The following is a 20,516-nucleotide window of genomic DNA, read 5'->3' on the forward strand; positions in this document are numbered from 1 at the left end:
GTTCCTGGTTGAAATACAAAAAAAAAAAAGAGAAAAAAATCCACCCTATACTTTTTAGTGACTCAGAGGGAACATGGGCGACATTCAACATTTATCTACCTATCCATCTATGCTTAGCTATGTTGAAGCCCCGATGTGTTTATGATAAAACATCCTGGCTCAGCCTGGTTTGTGTTAAAATGTGTTTACAAAAGAGTGTTTATAGCTACCTTTTCCATTCAGATTAGTGTTACAATTCACATTGTCCTTATCTGTACTGCCTCCCTGAGCTGAACCTTTATCCGTTAACATGAATAACCTTGACAGTTCTGGTTTTGTTTCAGAGGTGCTCTATTTTAGGGGTGGTCGTAAAGGGACCCCTGAGCGGCAGTAAATGGTGAGCTCCAATCACCATAATCCATTAGGACTGCAGGGGTATTCGGAATTAGGTCTGCAGATCTGATTTTATATGATCAACATTAAAGCTCCGTCACCCGCCAGCCGCACATTTACTAATGTGCTCATTTCTCACAATATTGCATCCAAAGCTCGGCTGTGCCCGCCCATCCAAAAAATGACTCAGAGCGAAAAGACCACAGTATTTGCTCTCCGCTGGAAACATGTGTACGTGCACGTGTACGTGTACATGCATGTGTAGGTGTACTTGTGTGGATGGGGTGTGTGCCGGCCTATATACCGATGTGCGAGAGCTCGCGAACATGCAAGTTTTTGTGCGTTCTGCATGTAATATGTGGCGCATGGGGAGTTGTAGTGTGTGAGATGCTAACTCTGTGTGACTGTGCCAAGATCTTACAGGGGCAGCATGATGGGCAGTAAAATAGTGGCTGGGGAAGAAATGGTGCAGAGTTAACTGTATGACAGACTGTTGGAAGGAATTACTCATTTCCCCCGCTTTCACACCACCTCTCTTCTCCAAACCCCTAATCTATCCCACCATCCTGGCTTACCTTCCCCTCTCTCTGACACTCACTCTCTCTGACACTCACTCTCTCTGACACTCTCTCTCTCTCTCTCTCTCTCTCTCTCTCTCTCTCTCTCTCTCTCTCTCTCTCTCTCTCTCTCTCTCTCTCTCTCTCTCTCTCTCTCTCTCTCTCTCTCTCTCTCATCTCTCTCTCTCTCTCTCTCTCTCTCTCTCTCTCTCTCTCTCTCTCTCTCTTTACTTCTTTTTTAGTTGACTAGGACGTGTCATGCATGTGTGTGCACATGTACGATATACCTACACAAACCCGGGGGACATACACACTGCCAAACGCACACAGCCACAGTCAATCGCTTTCACACACGCACACACATGCAAGCGGCAAGACATACGTAGGTACAGATACACACACAAACACACACTCGGTTCTTCCTGTCTCAGTCCATGAAGTGGTTAGTGTGGTGTCCCATATGTCAGTGTGGTGTCCCATATGTCCAACATATGGGTCATTACCCATCCACTGGATCACCCTAAATCGCTGGCGCATTCTTCTGCGACATGATTGTTTTAATGGGCGGCAATAATATACAGACTGCACTGCTGGCCACGCACTTGTGGTGGGATGCATATATTTTTCTTTCTTTAAGGGGTGGAGTCCCCCTGTCTGTGTCTCTCTGGTTTAATTTTGTGTGTTATTGTGTTTCCCTGTGTCTCTGCAGGGTTGTGCCGGACATAGACGTGATACCAAGGAAACGCTCTTGCAAGTGTAGTTGTGTATATTTATTCCTCTGTAAATGTAACAGCGCATGTTAGTATATGAAATACGTTTCTAACGAAGGAGCATGTTTAGTCTCAGCCATGTGTGTGTTCTGCATGTGAACTAATCACTTCTTGTCCTTTTAATGGCACCAGCTTTCTCATGGATTTGCGGTTTCTAGAGAAATCCCGGCCGGATTGGCATTCAAAGGGTAAAACAATGTCCATCATATCAAGCTGTTTTGTCTTATTGAGTCCTTAAACCCAATTTTTCTTGAAAGAAATATAAAGAAATATGCCAAAGGGTCCTTAAACCCTATTTTTCTTGAAAGAAATATAAAGAAATATGCCAAAGGGTCACCATAATTTCACATTTTTTCAACAGATGTTATCATCTGTTATGATTTTTTTCTAGACAATTAGGTACAATTATTTCACCGCATTTTTTTCACAGATTTTTGCCACATATTTCATTAAAAGGTGCGTTTCTTTGACTCGATACCAGGTTCAGCTGAATGTTAAGATGGACATCTTGTGCAGTGTGCTTCGTTTATTGCCTGCATCCACACAGAACAGATGCATCACACACTCGTCTCACAGCAACATCAAAGTGCCATGACGTGTGTACTGCGTGTGCTTGCGCACTTGCCTGCACATGTAGACACCCACACACACACACACACACACCACAGATGCAAGCGGAGACATAGCTGTGACTTTAATTATCACCTTGTCTCAACCTAAATGAGGTGCAAGGCTTTAACACATCCCCATAAGATTTGGGTGCGTGCGTGCCTGTGTGTCTGTGTGTGTTTGTTTTTAGGTGAGAGAGCAGAAGAGAGAATAAAGCCCCATTAAATTGCCTCCCTTTCGCATTGTCTTGCTCCCTTTGTCCTTTGCTCTTGTCTCTGACTGCCATTGTCTCAACTGATGGCAGTTGCGGCAGTCTCCTTCTGCCAAACATCACTTGACCATGAAACCTCGAATGCGACAGTGTCATTCTCCCCGATGATCGTCATACGTCCAAAAATAACAGTTAAGATTACACCCTCAGATCCTCTATCATCATGGCCATAGCCCAGCCCACTGATGCCACAGAGACGGGACACAGAAAAGATGTGTGAGAAGCTAATTTTACTCAGTTTAATCATTTTAAAGCTTGCTGAGGTCTTGCCAAAAAGATGTTGAGACCTCTAACACCTGAAGGAGCCTGATGCTGGCTGAGGTTAGAGAGACACCTTGTCATCCCCGGGTCCCGATTCATGTCCGGATGTATCGGGCCTTTTAGATGCCATTAAACACCCTGCCCACTCAGCTCAGGCTAGTGAATTATGTCTTTTAAAAACTCAATAACTCATTTCAAAGGCTCGCAGCTTTTCAAACTGTTTTATTGTTTCATGCTATTTTTTCCCCATGCTAGTCATTTGCGTTCTATTCCTTTTTGGTTAGTTTCCATTCCTTTTGTAATGCCATTTAACTTTTTGCCCTAATCCTTTACAAAAACTTTTTTTGGGCCCCCCCCCTTTTTTTTCCTCCCCAGTTGTACCTTTCTAATTACCCTAATATGCCTCCTCTGATATATGTGGAGTCGCCAGCCACTTCGTTTCACCTGACAGTGAGGAGTTTCACCTGACAGTGAGAGTTTCGCCTGACAGTGAGGAGGTTCGCCAGGGGGACGCAGCGTGCGGGAGGATCCGCTATTCCCCCCAGTCCCCCCCCCGAACAGGCAGCCCAACCGACAAGGGGAGGTGCTAGTGCAGCGACCAGGACACATACCCACATCCAGCTCCCACCTGCAGACATGGCCAATTGTATCTGTACGGATGCCCAACAAATCGGAGGTAACATGGGGATTCAAACCGGCGATCCCCGTATTAGTAGGCAATGGAATAGACCACTATGCTACCTAGACACCCTTCTTTACAACAACTTTTAAGGGAATAATAACACTATGATTAACAATACTACTCATAAGTAAAACAGATGCTGGGCGGGTCAGTCTGTGATCAGGAAATGTGGGAAAACTGCAACAATCCCTATCTGGAAGAGATGTGCTACACTGTATTCAATTAGGAAGACACTAGGAAGTCCTACTAGAATAATATGATGACGTGCCCTAGAAGTCTCGATTCCACCTTTGAAATCCAGAATTACCAACCCCAGCTTTGCAAAGATGCAAACGTTTCCGGTGGGCGTCCTTGTCATGTTTGGATTTTCCAAGCTTCTGCTTGCCACCCTTGCGAGCTGTGAGTTGAAACCCCCCCCCCTCAGTTAAATACCAAGGTACTCCCATGTCTCAGCGAAGACTTGAAAGAAATGGTTATGGTGCAAATTATGTATGCCATGCCCATCAAAATTTGTGATGGCAAGAAAGATTGCTCAGGGAGAGGGGGGAGATGAGGAGATCTTTCATCTTCCCTGCAGTGACATTTTGGCTCCTGTGATGTATGATTTGATTACTATCACACAACTATGACATTTTACTAAGCAAAAATCAATAGGGCTCAATGGAGAGCTGTAAATCATCTCAACTTCTCTTTTATCATCATTTTTGTGGCATCGGAGGTAAGGAGAGAGCGAGATAGATGTTATCGATAGAGGAAATAAAAGAGAGGGAGCGAGACAGAATAGAATATAAGCGGATTGTGACACTGATAAAACACGCAGAAAGCCGAGCTGGAAGCAGAGAGAAAGCCAAGAGTAAAGAGATGAGCGGCAACGCACCTGCGCAAAGATTAACACAACAGAAAGAGGGAGGTGAACGACGGTTAAAAAAAAAGAAAAGAGGAAGGTCAAGAAGAAGGGGAGATGACGTGACCGGCGAGAGAAAAGAAAAGGGAGAGGAGGATGAAATGATAAAATAAAGGGGATAAGAGTCGGGTAAACAAAGATAAAGTGGCAGGAGAGCGGGGGAAAGTGAAAGACCAGTCACAGATGTATTGGGGCCCTGGGCCTGTTGCTTCCCCTCGGGGTCAGAGGTCATCTTTAATCCCTGCGCTGGTGTCTGGAGCCTGCCACGCAGCATAAACACTCGACACACATGCAGACACTTACACACATATGCGCAAACACACAGCACCGCAGGGCAGAGCAGCAGGATTCATCACCGTGGCATCTGTATTTAAAACCTGCACTCCATCGAGACGCCAGCCACACACTTACCACATTACAGAGCCACTGGGAGAGGGGGACGACGTGACGGGGGGGGGGGGGGACCAGCATGATAAGGATGGAAGTGATTTTGAACTGTAGTAAGTGGCTAGACTGCTCTGTGGAAAAGCGCCATGTCAAATGTTACAGCTGCAGAGCCTCATTTTGCAAGACTTAGCTTAATTCTTCAAGTGGACCTGTGCTGTAAGCCAAGTGAGCATAGACCTCATTTAGGAGGCACCAGCTAGCTGGATCTAGGTTTTGGTGGGGCATCTGAGGGCATGTTGGGCAATAACTCTGCATTAAATCACATTGCAACAGTAATGTTGATGACTAAACAAAAAATGCTCAAACTCAAACTAGAGGCCGAAGCAAATATGCAGCGGTTTGGTTATGCACACGTTTTTGTTGTTGTCAAATAGCTCGTTAGAAAGTGTTTCTTCAGTGATATTCTGCAGCTTTGCAAGCAACGGTTTGTGCAGGCAGCTATTGCGAAATCAAGCTTTTGCTAACAATACTTTAAAGAAAAGATGCTGAAGGAATTGGTTTGGTTTTGAAAATCATTTCTGACCATCCTGGACACCATAACATCCAAAATCTTTTTAGCCAATTTCAAATGCATGCACACGGTGCGTTTTCTTCCTCTTTTGTCTTTTCGCCATTTTAAGGTGTCAGCATTGCTAACAGTGAACCACTTACATTATCCCTCTGCTTTTCTGCCATGCAATCTTCATTTAAGTCCCATTTCCTGAAGGTATCATCATTGAATGTTGATGGTCTGTCTGTCTGTCTGTCTGTCTGTCTAGTTACTCATTCAAAGGGCAAATAATGACAATCATCTTAATTTTCTGTTCAGTCCTGCCGGTAAGTCAAGTCAATTTTATTTGTATAGCCCAATATCACAAATTACACATTTGCCTCAGGGGCCTTTACAGCAGCACAACATCCTGTCCTTAGACTCTCGCATCAGATAAGGAATAATGCCCTAAAAAACAAAACAAAACAAAAAACCCTTTTAACGGGGGAAAATAATATGAAGAAACCTATTTGGCCACACTTTTGGCTACTTCAAAACTCTTTCGAGCAGCACTTGTTAGACCCTCCTCACACTGGCTTCTTGACTCCTTCCTGCCTCTTCCTTCTTGTCTCTCCCTGTCTCAGACTCTCAGTCATCACACACACACGCACGCACGCACGCACGCACACGCACACGCACAACCACACGCACACACACACAAACAACTGGTGGAAAACAACAAAAGAAAAAAGAAAAGTGGGACGTGCAAGGTGCCTAGGTACGGCAGAGCCTCCTGTGTGCATGGGCTGTTTTTCAGAAAGGTCATGTGTGATTTGTGCAGCTGCGATGCTGCCTCAATTAGCTCATGGTGATATTAATGAGCACAGCAACCCCCCCCCCACACACACACACACACATACAGACACATACACACTCTACCCCATCACCCCAGCCGCTGGATTGTGGGACAAAGAGAGAGAGAGAGAGAGAGAGAGAGAGAGAGAGAGAGAGAGAGAGAGAGAGAGAGAGAGAGAGAGAGAGAGAGAGAGAGAGAGAGAGAGAGAGAGAGAGCGAGAGAGAGAGAGAGGAGAGAGAGAGAGATGTGCAAAGTCAGCAGCAGAGCTATGAAGACCTCCAACACACAGACACACACGCATATATGCAGACATGTAAAGACTCGTGCACACATACAAATGCAGAGCTGAACACATGCAAAGACACATGTACACACACACACACACACACACACACACACACACATAACAACATGCCCATACATGCACAAACTCAGGGGCACAAATGTGCAAACGTGTGTGCAGACAAGAGCGTAAAAACATTCTCTCCTAGCGTCTCTCCCACCCTCTCTGTCTTGCTCTCAGACACATTCAAACACACTCAGACCAGGAAGCAATGATATCCTGCTGCCTCCGACACACACACACACACGGGGGGGGGGGGGGGGGGCTTGGACATGAACAGGCAGGTCATTATGGACCAGTTAGGAGAGCAGACCCTTGACAGAGTAAATAGAGTCCAGAGCACAGCATGTTCCAGAGGAACAACATTTCACCTCACATCTCGGACAAGAACACATCAATACCTTCTCCTTTTCTCCATGTTGAGAGTCTTCGGTTACCTTTTCACACATGACAGGAAATCCTTCAAAATTGCGGCGTCAAACTACGCATCCATCAGATATACACTTACAAAATATTGGGCACATGCTGTACCCGTTGGAATAAACTGACCTTGTAAATACAGGTGAAAGCAATGATGATTGATAATGAATCTTTAATTCATGAGGGGAAGATGGAGAGGTAGGTTGGATGGGATAGATTCAAGAAGGACATCTGAACCTTGAGATAATTTTAACTCGGGGACGTTGAAATTATATATTTCAAACTATCTGGTTTCACTTTAATTACTGAAAGTCTCCTCTGAAATCTGATTTTAGATTGATTTCACGTTTAGTGTCGGTTACTTTTACTTGGTATCTTTTCATGTTGTGCAGGAAGTGGGTGAGAGAGAACAAGCCTTCCCTCAGCTGCAGCACCGGGGTTCAAGCCTCAGTGTCAGCAAATATCTGCCTTGCTAAAGTGCCCTTAAGTAAGACACTAAATCCCGACTCAGGGAAGATACGGTGTAGCTTACCTTGACTTCTGAAGGAGTGCAGGGTAAAAAGCGAATTGCAGCCAGGGTCAATAGAATATCACATTGCTGGAAATTCGCTGACACATGCAGATACACGCTGGGAAATCCAGCGTGTATCTGTTTTCATATGTATCCCGGTAGGCCAGGGCTGCGAAGTGAAGCAGATTAGAGGAAGTAAGTATTCATAGTAGTGCGAGCTATACTGATTCCTAAGCACAAGTAAGGTCACTTGGACTGCAAAGAGTAAATAAGGACACAGTGTCTTAGATGAGAGGAGTGACTGCTACTGAGTCCAAGCAAGGAAGGACTTAGTAAATTTGTGTTTTGTTTTGTTTCGTTTTTTCAATGAGAAGTTTGCATTTTGAAAACTCTCGAGGGTCTGACTTCTTCTTAGGGCCTAGTGTGAGTGCTCCGCAGTTGTTTTTTTTTGGGGGGGGGGGATTTTGGGGGGGGATTCCCCCCCCCAACTGTGCCCGTCCAATTACCCCACTCTTCCGAGCTGTCCCGGTTGCTGCTCCACCCCCTCTGCCGATCCGGGGAGGGCTGCAGACTACCACATGTCTCCTCCAATACAGGTGGAGTCCTCAGCCGCTTCTTTTCACCTGACAGTGAGAAGTTTCGCCAGGGGGACGGAGCGCATGGGAGGATCACGCTAATCCCCCCACCCCTCAACAGGTACCCCGACCAACCAGAGAAGGCGTTAGTGCAGCGACCAGGACATATACCCACATTCGGCTTCCCACCCGCAGACACGGCCAATTGTGTCTGCAGGGATGCCTGACCAAGCTGGAGGTAACATGGGGATTCGAACCAGCGATCCCTGTGTTAGTAGGCAACAGAACAGAATGCCATGCCACCCAGATGCCCAAATGCTCCACAGTTGAAATGATTTCAACTTTTGCTGAAGGCCACAGTTCATCATGATCACATCAATGTCACTTCGTTATGCCACTGTGGTGTTTATAAGGGTGGGGACCTGCAGTCAGTTGAGACTGAAGAGGTCACTTAGATGATGATGAACCATTTCTCTCTCAATAAACGTTGTGTCCAGATGAACTGAGTCAACCTTCTGTGAATGTCACTTCTGGTTTCACCAGCCAATAAGGATGAAGCTGCAGTGGACTGGAGGGCCAGTAAAGGCTGGATCTCCTGACCTGCGGGGCTAGCGCTGGTGATGCTTGGTATGACCCATCTGATGGGGACTTTCTGGGATTTTTTTTTTTTAATTTTCATTCTTAAGCCTCCCATGCTTCACTAAAAGCGTTTTAACTTTAGAGCCCTTCTCTGAAGTTGAGGATCTCCTCATTTTGTTTAAATTTGGACTTGCTGAAAACTGTAATTCACATTCAGTAGTCTCCTACACGAGCTATGATATGATATACTACATATATGCCCCCCCCCCCCAACTGATGGAGCCATGTACCATGAATGAGACCGCTCATGGGTTGAAAATCATATCCCCATATTATATCTATGAATGCATGGATTATAGCAAGCAAGTCCGACATAACGGCTTTTAACCAATACCTAAATACTGGAATAGGTTCTGCTCAATGCACAGATTTATTTTTCCTAAGGAAGCTGAGAAACATTCAGTGCACTATGGGGTTTGCATGGTTTTCATAAGATGAGGTTCACACACGGCCTCTGTGTTATTTTATATATGACAGAGCAAATTTATTGGCGTCACGCTGAGACAAAGCAATAATTGACTACAAATGGAGTGTGAATGTAAAGCAACACATCATCTGAGATTAGTATTCATGACCAGCTGAGTTTCCCGGGGACAAAAAAGAAATAAAGGACAATCGAGGATACGATAATTAAATAAAAGAACATCTGCTGCCGAATAGTGGTAGTGTTAATACTGGATTGCAAACCACGTCCCTGAACAGAAATGTATTAATGTCTCACTCATAAGTAACATGTATGAGTGGCACATACTGTACTTGAAGGTAGAAAGAAACCATTAAAAATAATTCTGAAGTTTTTGGGGTTTTTTTTTTAATCAAATTCATGCAACTTTAATTTTCCATATTTATGACCAAAGCCTTCACTAATACTGTTGATGTTATTATCACCTATGTAAACATTTGATTACCCAATTTTTGGTCCCAGGACTCTGTGCTGTTTAAGATGGTATCTAAATGGAAAACAGACACAACCACGTTGGCATGGGTGCTGCTAATAATTCTTATCACAGATCTTATGATTGGCCACGTCTGCCAATAGATTTAGGCATCAATTTCTCTCTCTCTCTCTCTCTCTCTCTCTCTCTCTCTCTCTCTCTCTCTCTCTCTCTCTCTCTCTCTCTCGGAAGGATGTAGTGGGCAAGGCTGACCTAATAGGTAAAAATCAAACAAAACACACACACACACAAAAAAAAGAAAAGAAAAGAAAACATGCTTGTCCCGTTATTTCTCATCCGTCCTTCTCGGGAGCATTACTCCTCCTGCATGTCTCCTCTCCCTTCCCAGACCCAGAGATCAGGCCTTTGACTGGGCATGATGAATCACTGTTCCCCTTCCAGCCTTCAAGTCTCTGGTGGCCCTCAACACCCACCCGAGTCGCCGCATTCCCCCCGTCTATTCTCCGCCTCTAATCTCTCTCTCTCGCTCTCTCTCTTTCTTCCAGTCCCTTCACTCGCTGAGCTGTCTCCCTCGCTCCTGTCTTCCCTCTCCATCTGTCGTTCCCTCACCAACCCTCCCTCTCAGCAACCGCTCCACACTGCCTACTCCCCAGAGCTTGGCAGGGCTGGCATTCACCCAGGGTCCGTCCATTTCCTCCACATCTGATATGATCAGGAGAGAAAAGAGCTGAGAACATTCTTTTCCCATGATTCTTAAGTGGCACCAGGGGCACTCTGGGCTGGCTGGCTGGCTGGCTGGCTGGGTAGATGTCTGGCTGGCTGGCTGATTCGTTGGCCCCGAACCAGACATCTGAAGCGCTTAACATAGTAGGATTAGCCACTGCCCCCCCCGTGTGGGTTCATGCCAAAAGAAAATATATATTGTGATTGTGATGCAGGTGTACATCAAATGCCATCAGCATGATGTTATACAAGATGAGCAAGAGGGCATATCTTTATTTTGGGGTTGTAAAGTACACTATCACCCAAAAAAAAAGCCTGTTTTTGCATAATTTTTCTAGCATGAGAGGTAAGATATCTTCTTTGAGATGTTTAACGGTGTGTCCTGACTTCTTTATAGGACCGCTCTGTGTTTTATACCTTCCTGTATTGCTCTTTGCTGTGATTTACTCTGTCGTTCGTTGTCCTAAATTGAGTTGTCCCGTTCTTTGTTGCACAGTTCAACACTGTGTCTTGTGCTGTAGTGTGCAGAGAAGTGTGGCTGTGCCACTGTAATTACCCTGTTGTGTTGTGTTTTGTGTGTAGACTATTCGGAGCGGTGTTGTGCTGCATTTTTGCAATGTGTGTTTGGCTGTGCTCAACTTCTGCTACCCCCCCCCCCAACCCACCATGACTCCCACCGCCTCCCTGACAGTTTTGTCTTACTCAGGCAGATTGGAGCCATAGGAAGAAATTACCGGCTTGTTGCGTTCCCATGACAACGAGATACTGTAAGCGTCAGGCAGAATCAGAATCAAGCTTTGGGCCAGTGTCTTAAAAGGACCCACCACCCCTCTCCTTCTGCTTACCCCCAAAGGAGCTCCCTTTTTCTCTCGCTCTCTCAAACCCCTCTCTTTCTCTCTAACCCCCATTTCTCTCTCTAACCCCCCTCTCTACACACCCCCCCTCTCTCTGTGGTTTCTGTCTCCTTGCTGCTGATAGGACCTGTTCATAGAGAGAAGTCAAGTCAAGTCAATTTTATTTGTATAGCCCATTATCATAAATTACAAATTTGCCTCAGGGGGCTTAACCGCAACACAAAATCCTGTCCTTAGACCCTCACACCAGATAAGGAACATCCATCCATCCATTATCCCAACCGCTTATCCTGCTCTCAGGGTCGTGGGGATGCTGGAGCCTATCCCAGCAGTCATTGGCTGGCAAGCGGGGAAACACCCTGGACAGGCCAACAGGCCATCACACAGGGCCCACACACACACACACACACACACACACACACACATATATTCATACCTAGGGACAATTTAGTAATGCCGATTCACCTGACCTATATGTGTTTGGACTGTGGGAGGAAACCGGAGCAAACCCACACAGACACGGGGAGAATATGCAAACTCCACACAGAGGACGACCCCCAAGGTCAGACTACCCTGGCGCTCGAACCAAGGACCTCCTTGCTTTTAGGCGACTGCGCTTACCACTGTGTCGCCCCAGATAAGGAACAACTCCCTAAAAAAAAAAAACCTTTATCAGGGAGAAAAAATAGGAAGAAACCTCAGGGAGAGCAACAGAGGAGGGATCTCTCTCCCAAGACGGACAGAGGAGCAATGGATGTTGTGTTTACAGAATAAAACACAATTTACAGAACACAACGTTGGAAGAGGATAACAGAAGTATAATGGAATTATAAGATAGATGAGGAATGTGATGAGGAAGCCAGATGCAATTTGCATTCATTTTTTTCTACTCTGCACACATCAACATACTCTCACACACACACACACACACACACACACGCACAAGCACACACACACCCAGACACACACACACACACACACATACAAGTTCACAACATACCAGCTATGCAGAGCTTGCTTTGAAATCAAATCCTTCAGACTAACTCCTTTAGTAGAATGTAATGTGCAAGCTGGACAGGAGGACAGGGGGAAGAAGAGAGACAGGGCCGGGAAGAAGAAGAAGAAGGGGACAGATAAAGAAAGGAAGGAGAATGAAGACAGGGTGAGCAAAGGGGACGGGTTTAGGATGGCACGGGCCCAAGATGTCAGCCTTGGTGACAGTAGGGATAGAAGAGGTGCCAGGCTGTGCCAGCAGCAGGGACTGTCAATAAAACCTGGGTCCCATTCAGAGTGGCCCTGCATGGGGTTTGAAGGAATGTGTGGATACACTGGGAGGGGGATCATCTGGGGAGCCATAGGGGGCTGAGGTATTTGCTTTTGTGTGTGTGTGTGGGGGGGGGGTATATACATGTGTTTGTGTATGAAGGAAAGGAAGTAAATGTATGGCAGAGAGAGCAAGTTATCATTGCCATGTGCGTGTGTGTGTGTGTGTGTGTGTGTGTGTGTGTGTGTGAGGAGGATGGAAATGAGCAACTGACTCCCTGGGCTCTGGTCCAGGGGGAGCCCATTCAGCACTGATGCACACAGAGTACACACTAGAGGGGATTTGCACACAAAACACCTCAGATGGTTATATGATTGATATTATTTCCATTTTCATTTATTTTTATTTTTTTTACTACTGCAAAGGTGTGAAGATGATTTCTACTATTGTCCTTACAAATCAGTTTTTTTATTGAATAATCTATATAGAATAATATTAAACATTACCTTGGAAATGAAGGTGCCGCGAATAGAAACAGACTCAAATCTGCAATAATTCCCCTTAATCAGCAAATGGCAAAATATAAAATTCATTCATAAACCCTAGATGCATGTCTGTAATCCCATTTCATGACAATCTCCTCAGAAACTGAAGCAGTGATTTGATAAAATTAAGACTAGATCCAACTCTGACAGAGAGCATAGAGGTTTTGTCAGGAGGAATAAATGGAGTTCACTGGCAAGAGCTGGAACAACAACAACAACAACAACATCAATAGTAGTTCATACTGCTCCTCTCTGCAGCTGTGCTGTGCGACTCCAGATCAACATGACAAGCAGACGTCGGTGGTCTGGCGAATTTACATATCTGCCTTTATTTACAGCCATCAAACAAGAGAAACACTCGCTCCCAAAGCGAGGAAGTGATCACTCAGTTAGCGTCTTCTCAGCCACGAGACAGATAACACGCTGTGAAGACATTTACAAGCCTGTCCTCGAAGGCCTTGATAGATGGCATAGCCCCCAACCCCAGGTCCTGGGGAGAAGAGTTTATAATTTCTTCAAAAAACGCTTCCTTATCAAGGGGAGAAGGCAGACAAAATCTGCTTATTAAAGAAATGCTACGGTGTGGAGTCGAGAACGCCAATCCAGCCTCAAAGTCTCCACTCTCTTGACTGTGCCAAATAACTATTCCCATTACCTATTAAGCTACTGTTAGTTCCCAGCACCAGCCATGGGACCCAATTTAATTGAGAAAATCAAGATGCAAGGCAAGCAGCGTAGTGATGGCAAGGAAGGAGTATAGACAGCGAGAAGGGATGCATATGAAAGAGATGAGCACAAACAAGCAATGTGTGTATTGGTCTCGATTCACTACTCTGAGTGCTCAGCTAGAAACAGATGCATCTCACTGATCAAGTCATCCACCAAAATGTATTAATATTTAATGTTATTATTGATTATTATTATGAATTGTGTGGAAATCTTTTTTCTCATATCAATACATTGAGATTTTTTTTAATTTTTTTATTTCCCCCCTTTTTCTCCCCAGTTGTACTTGGCCAATTACCCTACTCTTCCAAGCCATCATGGTCACTTCTTCACCCCCTCTGCTTATCCGGGGAGGGCTGCAGACTACCACATGCCTCCTCCCATACATGTGGAGTCACCAGCCAGTTCTTTTCACCTGACAGTGAGGAGTTTCACCAGGGGGACGTAGCACATGGGAGGATCACACTATTCCCACCAGTCCCCCCCCCCTCCCCAAACAAGCGCCTCAACCGACCAGAGGAGGCGCTAGTGCAGTGACCAGAACACATACCCACATCTGGCTTCCCACCTGCAGACACGGCCAATTGTGTCTGTAGGGATGCCCAACCAAACCGGAGGTATCACGAGGATTCGAACCAGTGATCCCCGTGTTGGTAGGCAACAGAATAGACCACCACCACACCCGGACACCCTTGCATTGAGATATGTTAGCTGTAAATAACACAGAGCTGATTTCTTAAATGCTTTTATTTTAAATTAAAAAATATCTTGCCCCCCACCCACCAGCATTTATGCATCATTTGAGGTTTTTGCATATCTTGCACAAGAGATATTGAGTAAAAAATACTTGCATATCGACAATATATGTTGTCCATGACATTACATGTGTACTAGGTTGCAGTCTTACACATATTTACATGTACGTAGCAAAATTTTACAAGATAATACATAGCATTAGCCTGTCAGCCTTACCACAGCAGTAGTTGGGAACAGATACTTTAGACTCCTTACACAGAAGGTTGCATCAGCACCATGTCCACCCCTTTTGTCGATCAATTTCCTGTATTTATATTTTAAGAGGAAGTGATTGAAAATCCGTGAAAGGGAGGTGCCACACCACCATCACTTTAAGGCCATTTACGTGCCACAGCATCCAGCTATAAATACTTCATGACAGAGTTGTGGTAGTTATGGTTAGAGAACAAGTGAGGAGAAACCGCCTTTACCTACAATCTCTAGTCCCCTGTCAACTTGAGGATATAGGGTGGCGACTCCCCCCCTCTCTTTTTGGATCATGAATAATTGAGATGGAGATGAAGTGTAAAAAAAAAATGCAGGCAGCTGGAAGCCTGTGACAAAGCCGGAGACGAGGGAGCATCGGGTTGCCAGGTCAGAGATGCTGGAGAAGATGTTTAGGTTTGGACTTGGGTTTGTTTGTCGAGGGGAAGCAAAAATTAGGATTTCTAAGTGGACCTCACAGGAGTTTGAGTGCCGTAGGAGCAATAGCAGGTGTTAATATTTTATTGTGTGGGGGGGGGCGTCGGATGGCAAAGTGCAGAATCCTGTGCAGCACAGCACTTATGTCAGCCTGGGAGAACTTTTAATGGGGTACAAAGCATAATTGGTGGGCAGCCAAGGGAGGCTCATAAAAACAGCCATAAAAGTGATAATGGCTTAGGAGAGGACAAATGAAAAAAAAAATGAAAAAAAGACCGAATCAATAATGAGAGGACAGGATAAACTATTGCCCCTGTTAGGCTAGAACCACTTATCTCCAAAATGTCATGCTTTTCAGGGGTTGAAGAAGACTGGAATTTTTTTTGTTATTCTTTTCCAATTAAGGACAACTCTGAATATTATGCAATGGATTTTGAAAGTCTCATGAATCCACGGTATCATAAAATTTCATTATCCCATATATCATCCGCAGGATCCTTCAATTTAACTGGAAACACGGCAGTCACTACAATTCTGAGTTACAAGGGTCTCACCTGACAACAGCACTGTGCTCCCACTTCAACAGGGGCGCAGTGATGGACACAGCCAGGGTTACAGTCCGACACAACAGCAAAAAAAGATAATCGACAAAAATCGATCTCTAGCATGATTCATGTAATAGAGAATCCCATGGACACTAAAGAACGTTATATGAGTGCAACAGCAGAACACTTGGATTCCTAAATCATTAACAGAGAAGTGTCTTGATGCATGCTCAACAATCCAGGTAAGGAAATCGAAGAGAGTTGTATCAGTTCATCTGGACACAACGTTCACTGACAGATACGTGTCATCACTCAGCTGAACGACCTCTTCAGTCTAAACTGACTGCAGGTATCCCCACCCTTATAAGTGTCATACCGACCGAAACCAACAATCGGTTTCAAATGCAAATATGGGCGTGACCATTAACTAGAGCTTATTCACAGAGGATTTGGGAATTTTGCAATCACAGCATTCATTATAAGATGGTGACTATCCTTAAATAGTGAGGAACGCTGGTTGGAACGGGGAGTCAAAGAGGCCATCTATGTGAAGAGGGAACAACTATCCCTGAACCGGAAGGGGCGGGGGGGGGGGGTAAGAGTACATCTGTTGCTATCTTACAATGCTGTGATTGCTAACATTCCCAAATCCTCTGTGAATAGTACACATTGCCACTGAAACTCTAGTTAATGGTTACACCCATATTTGCATATGAAACTGATCGTTGGTTTCGGTCATTATGCCACTGTATCATTTATTTCGCTCCTTATCTTGTCGATTTGCTTGTTTGTTGAGCACGTTCCCTGCTGTTGAGTGTTTCTTTTGACAAAGTTATTTATATATATAATTTTTTATTTTATTTCTATTTTTTTGGGGGGGGGGCACGGTGGTACAGTGGTTAGCACTGTTGCCTCACAGCAAGAAGGTCCTGGGTTTGAACCCCGGGGTTGTCCAAACTTGGGGGTCTTCCCAGGTCGTCCTCTGTGTGGAGTTTGCATGTTTTCCCTGTGTCTGCAGAGGGCTTTCTCCGGGTGCTCTGTTTTCCCCCACCATCAAAAAGACATGCATATTAGGGTTTATACTCCTGTCTGTGCTCCTGACTGAGGCATGGCAAGACGAACTGGAGTTGGTCCCTGGGTGCTGCAGGGCAGCTGCCCACTGCTCCTAGCTACACAGCTAGGATGGGCTAAATGCAGAGATGAATTTCCCCATGGGGATCAATATAATATATATATATATATATAAAAAAATCAACTAAAAATAAGGGCAGTGATACCTGCAGTCAGTTGAGACTGAAGAGGTCACTTAGATGAGGGATGCAACGTTTCTGTCAATAAAATGTGCCCAGGTGAACTGATTCAACTTTCTTTGATCATTAACAGAGAACCAAGGCAGAACCTGAGGACAACATATCTATTTGGTAAGACGTGGGACCAAAAGCCAACCCAGTAAACCACTTCAGTATGTTGAGACGAGCGAGGCTTCTTATGGGACGAATTTATATATAAAACGCCCCTGGCAAGTATAGTTTTCAATACAGGGGAAAAGTCGACGACGTCTGCCACCTTTTTGTCTCTCGCTTTGAGCAGAGCGACTGCTTCAGATGCGGTGTGAGAATGGCAGAATGAAATATCTGACATTTATTCCAGGCAGCCTGGAAATGGGGTGTTGGAGCCCATCAAACTGCCAATTATCAAACTCTCACTGACAAGGAGAGGAAATGTGGAGGAAGATGCTGCTGTCAGTTAATTGGTGGGATTACAGTGTTTGCTCATTATCACGTCCCGGCACCATTGATAAAAGACAGGGAAAACTCAAAAGTCAAGGTGTGGCGGGGAAGACATTTTGTTGAACCACGTGAAGCTCTCGGAGCAGTGTTAATGGGATATAATTGGTGTTCTATTTAAAATATCTTAGCCGTTGTCATTATAACACCAACCATCATCCTCCACTATGCTTTCAATGTCAGCCCTTGACATTTTATTGCACACCGTTTAGCACAGATCAAGTGTGCTGGTAGTGCTTTTTATATATCACTTCCTAACATAACCGGTGGCAGCCAAGAGTTTACTACCTTTCTTATCCTTGTTCTAATTCTATGTTCACTTCATCAGTGACAACTTTTCAGATAGCGTGGAATCACTTGAAGCTGCTGAATAAAAACTCTGTGCTGTGATGTTGGATGGTCTTAATGGGTATGGAAAAGTCACATCCTATTTGCCATCCTAACTTCAAACTCGAGAAGTGGCTCACATCAGCCTCTCTACTGAATCATCCATCCATTATCCACATCGTTTATCCTGCTGTCAGGGTTGTGGGGATGCTGCAGCCTATCCTAGCAGTCATTGGGCAGCAGGCAGGGAGACACCCTGGACAGGCCGCCAGGCCATCACGTGGCACTGAATCATACATGCTCCCCAAATTTTCTGTCGGCAAGGTAAAAGCTGGGACAAACAGTTGTTATCAAAACTTTCTTCTATTTGTAAGGCCCTCTAAGAAATTGGGGTCTAATGGTGTACTATCACATTTCAAAATGTATATAGCTACCTTGGAAAATGTATGGATGTATTACAAAATTTCTAAATTCTGCGTATTTTTTAAATTGCTTCATGCTGATTGTTTGTATGTTTTTTGAATTTCCCCCCCTTTTTCTCCCCAGTCATAGCCAACTAACCTCAGTTGTGTCAAGCCAATTACCCCACTCTTCCAAGCTGTCCCAGTCGCTGCTCCACCCCCTCTAACGATCCGGGGAGAGCTGCAGACTACTACATGCCTGCTCTGATACATGTGGAGTCGCCAGCCGCTTCTTTTCACCTGACAGGGAGGAGTTTCACCAGAGGGACATAGTGCATGGGAGTATCACACTATTCCCCTGGTTCCCCCCCCCCCCGAACAGGCACCCCCGACCGACTAGAGGAGGGGCTAGTGCAACGAACAGGACACGTACCCACATCTGGCTTCCCACCCGCAGACACAGTGAATTGTGTCTGTAGGGACGCCCAACCAAGCCTGAGGTAACACAGGGATTCGAACTGGTGAGCTCCATGTGGCAACAAAATAGACCGCCACACCACCCGGACGCCCTGTATGTTTTTGACATAGAAATTAATGCTAGAATGTTAAGTATTGCAAGGGTTGCTGTATCATCAGCTGGTTATGAATGGCAACTCCTAGGATCCACTGTGTTATACGCTGGTTATTATGGGATGTATTGTGGTTGCTATGGACAGGAACCATCACCCAGTGATGCCCAAGCAAATATCTACTAACCAGATAGCCCACTTATATTCTCCAGTGCTTTCTAGTTATCCTTGTTGTACCTCAAAAAAACATTGTGGACCACAAGAACACAAGAACATCATCAGGGCACACCCAACTCCTGCGTTTTGCTTGTGATGTTGGTGATCTAGCTTACCATCATATCACACTCATTCTGGCTATGGATAAAAATGCCTGAAATGTAAAGACAGTGTCTCTATGAGTCTGTACAACCTGATCAAATCAGTTGCAATGTTCTTCATCTTCGTGACCTTTTTCTTCTTGTTCTGCTCACTATGCAGTCATTATTCATGCATTCATTCATTCGTTCATCCATCATCTTTACCTGCTTAATCCAATTCAGAAGGTGTTAAAAAATGGAAGGCAGTACGAGTCCTGGACAGGTTGCACGTCCATCACAGGGCCCCAGACATAATCAATTTATAATAGCTTCATGCAATTTTGAGTCAACTAAATTATTATCTTTGGACTGTATGTGTCAGAGGGGATTTCACACAAATAGGGAGAGTGTGTAAACCCATCCAGACCTGGAGGAACCACACATGAGAATCTCTTGCCATGAGGTATCAGTGCTCTGAATATTGATCCAATAAAGAGATGGCATTTATTATTGGTGAGAAATAACTCCAACGGACTGAGAGATTGTTATTTTACAAATGCTGCTTTTTAAATAACTTTCCTCACTCATTATTGGTCTGATATTACTTTGCCATGTATCACTGGGAACAACCAACATGCAGAGTAAACCCAATGTGTCTAATAATTAAGATATGGTATTTTGACAACAACAAGCCTGCACAAAGTAAAAATGGAGTCGTTAGCTATTAAATGGCAGGCTACTAGCAATTGTAAAGCACTCTTATCACTCACGAAACCATTTTCACTATAGATTTTGCACATCAATGAAAACTCAAATCAAACCCATTCATAACCAAGGTCACCGGCTGCATGGAAGCAAATCTGAAACAATGTAGCTAATTAATATTAATGATCTCAGGTCAGCAACCTTGGAACAATTACACTTTGAATATTAGACCACACTTTGTCCATGTTCCCCCTTTAAACCTATTTGCATGTATAATGAGGAATTAGAATAAGAGGTCATCATTTATTAATGCTGTCATTTATATTTATGACCGCAGCACTTTTATGGCACGGGGCCCTGTCACTGAGCTCATGATCAGCATCGGCATGTAGTGGGGAGTTTGACAGCCGGTGGGAGAGGGGTGGGGCGGCCTTCAGCTAGCTGAGAAGGGGCTACGAGTGAGCTGCGGTGTGGCGCTATAATTAAATCCATACGCCACATGATATAAGAACTCCAGTAGCAGCCGATCATAGTATTTCAGGAGGCAGGCCAATTGAAATGATACAATAACAATCAACTGACGAGGTTATGTTTTAAGTTGTGTTCGTTTAAATAACAATGACAGGATTTAGCTTTGCCTTAATTGCAGTGCCAGAACAAGAACAGTACAAATGACCGACCTATCACTGATAATACATAAGTTTGGCACTGTCTGTAGGTGTCATTGATGTGGCTTGACAACGGCTAAAAAAAAA

Source organism: Lampris incognitus, chromosome 11 (genome assembly GCF_029633865.1).
Source record: "Lampris incognitus isolate fLamInc1 chromosome 11, fLamInc1.hap2, whole genome shotgun sequence".
NCBI classification, from domain to species: Eukaryota; Metazoa; Chordata; class Actinopteri; order Lampriformes; family Lampridae; genus Lampris; species Lampris incognitus.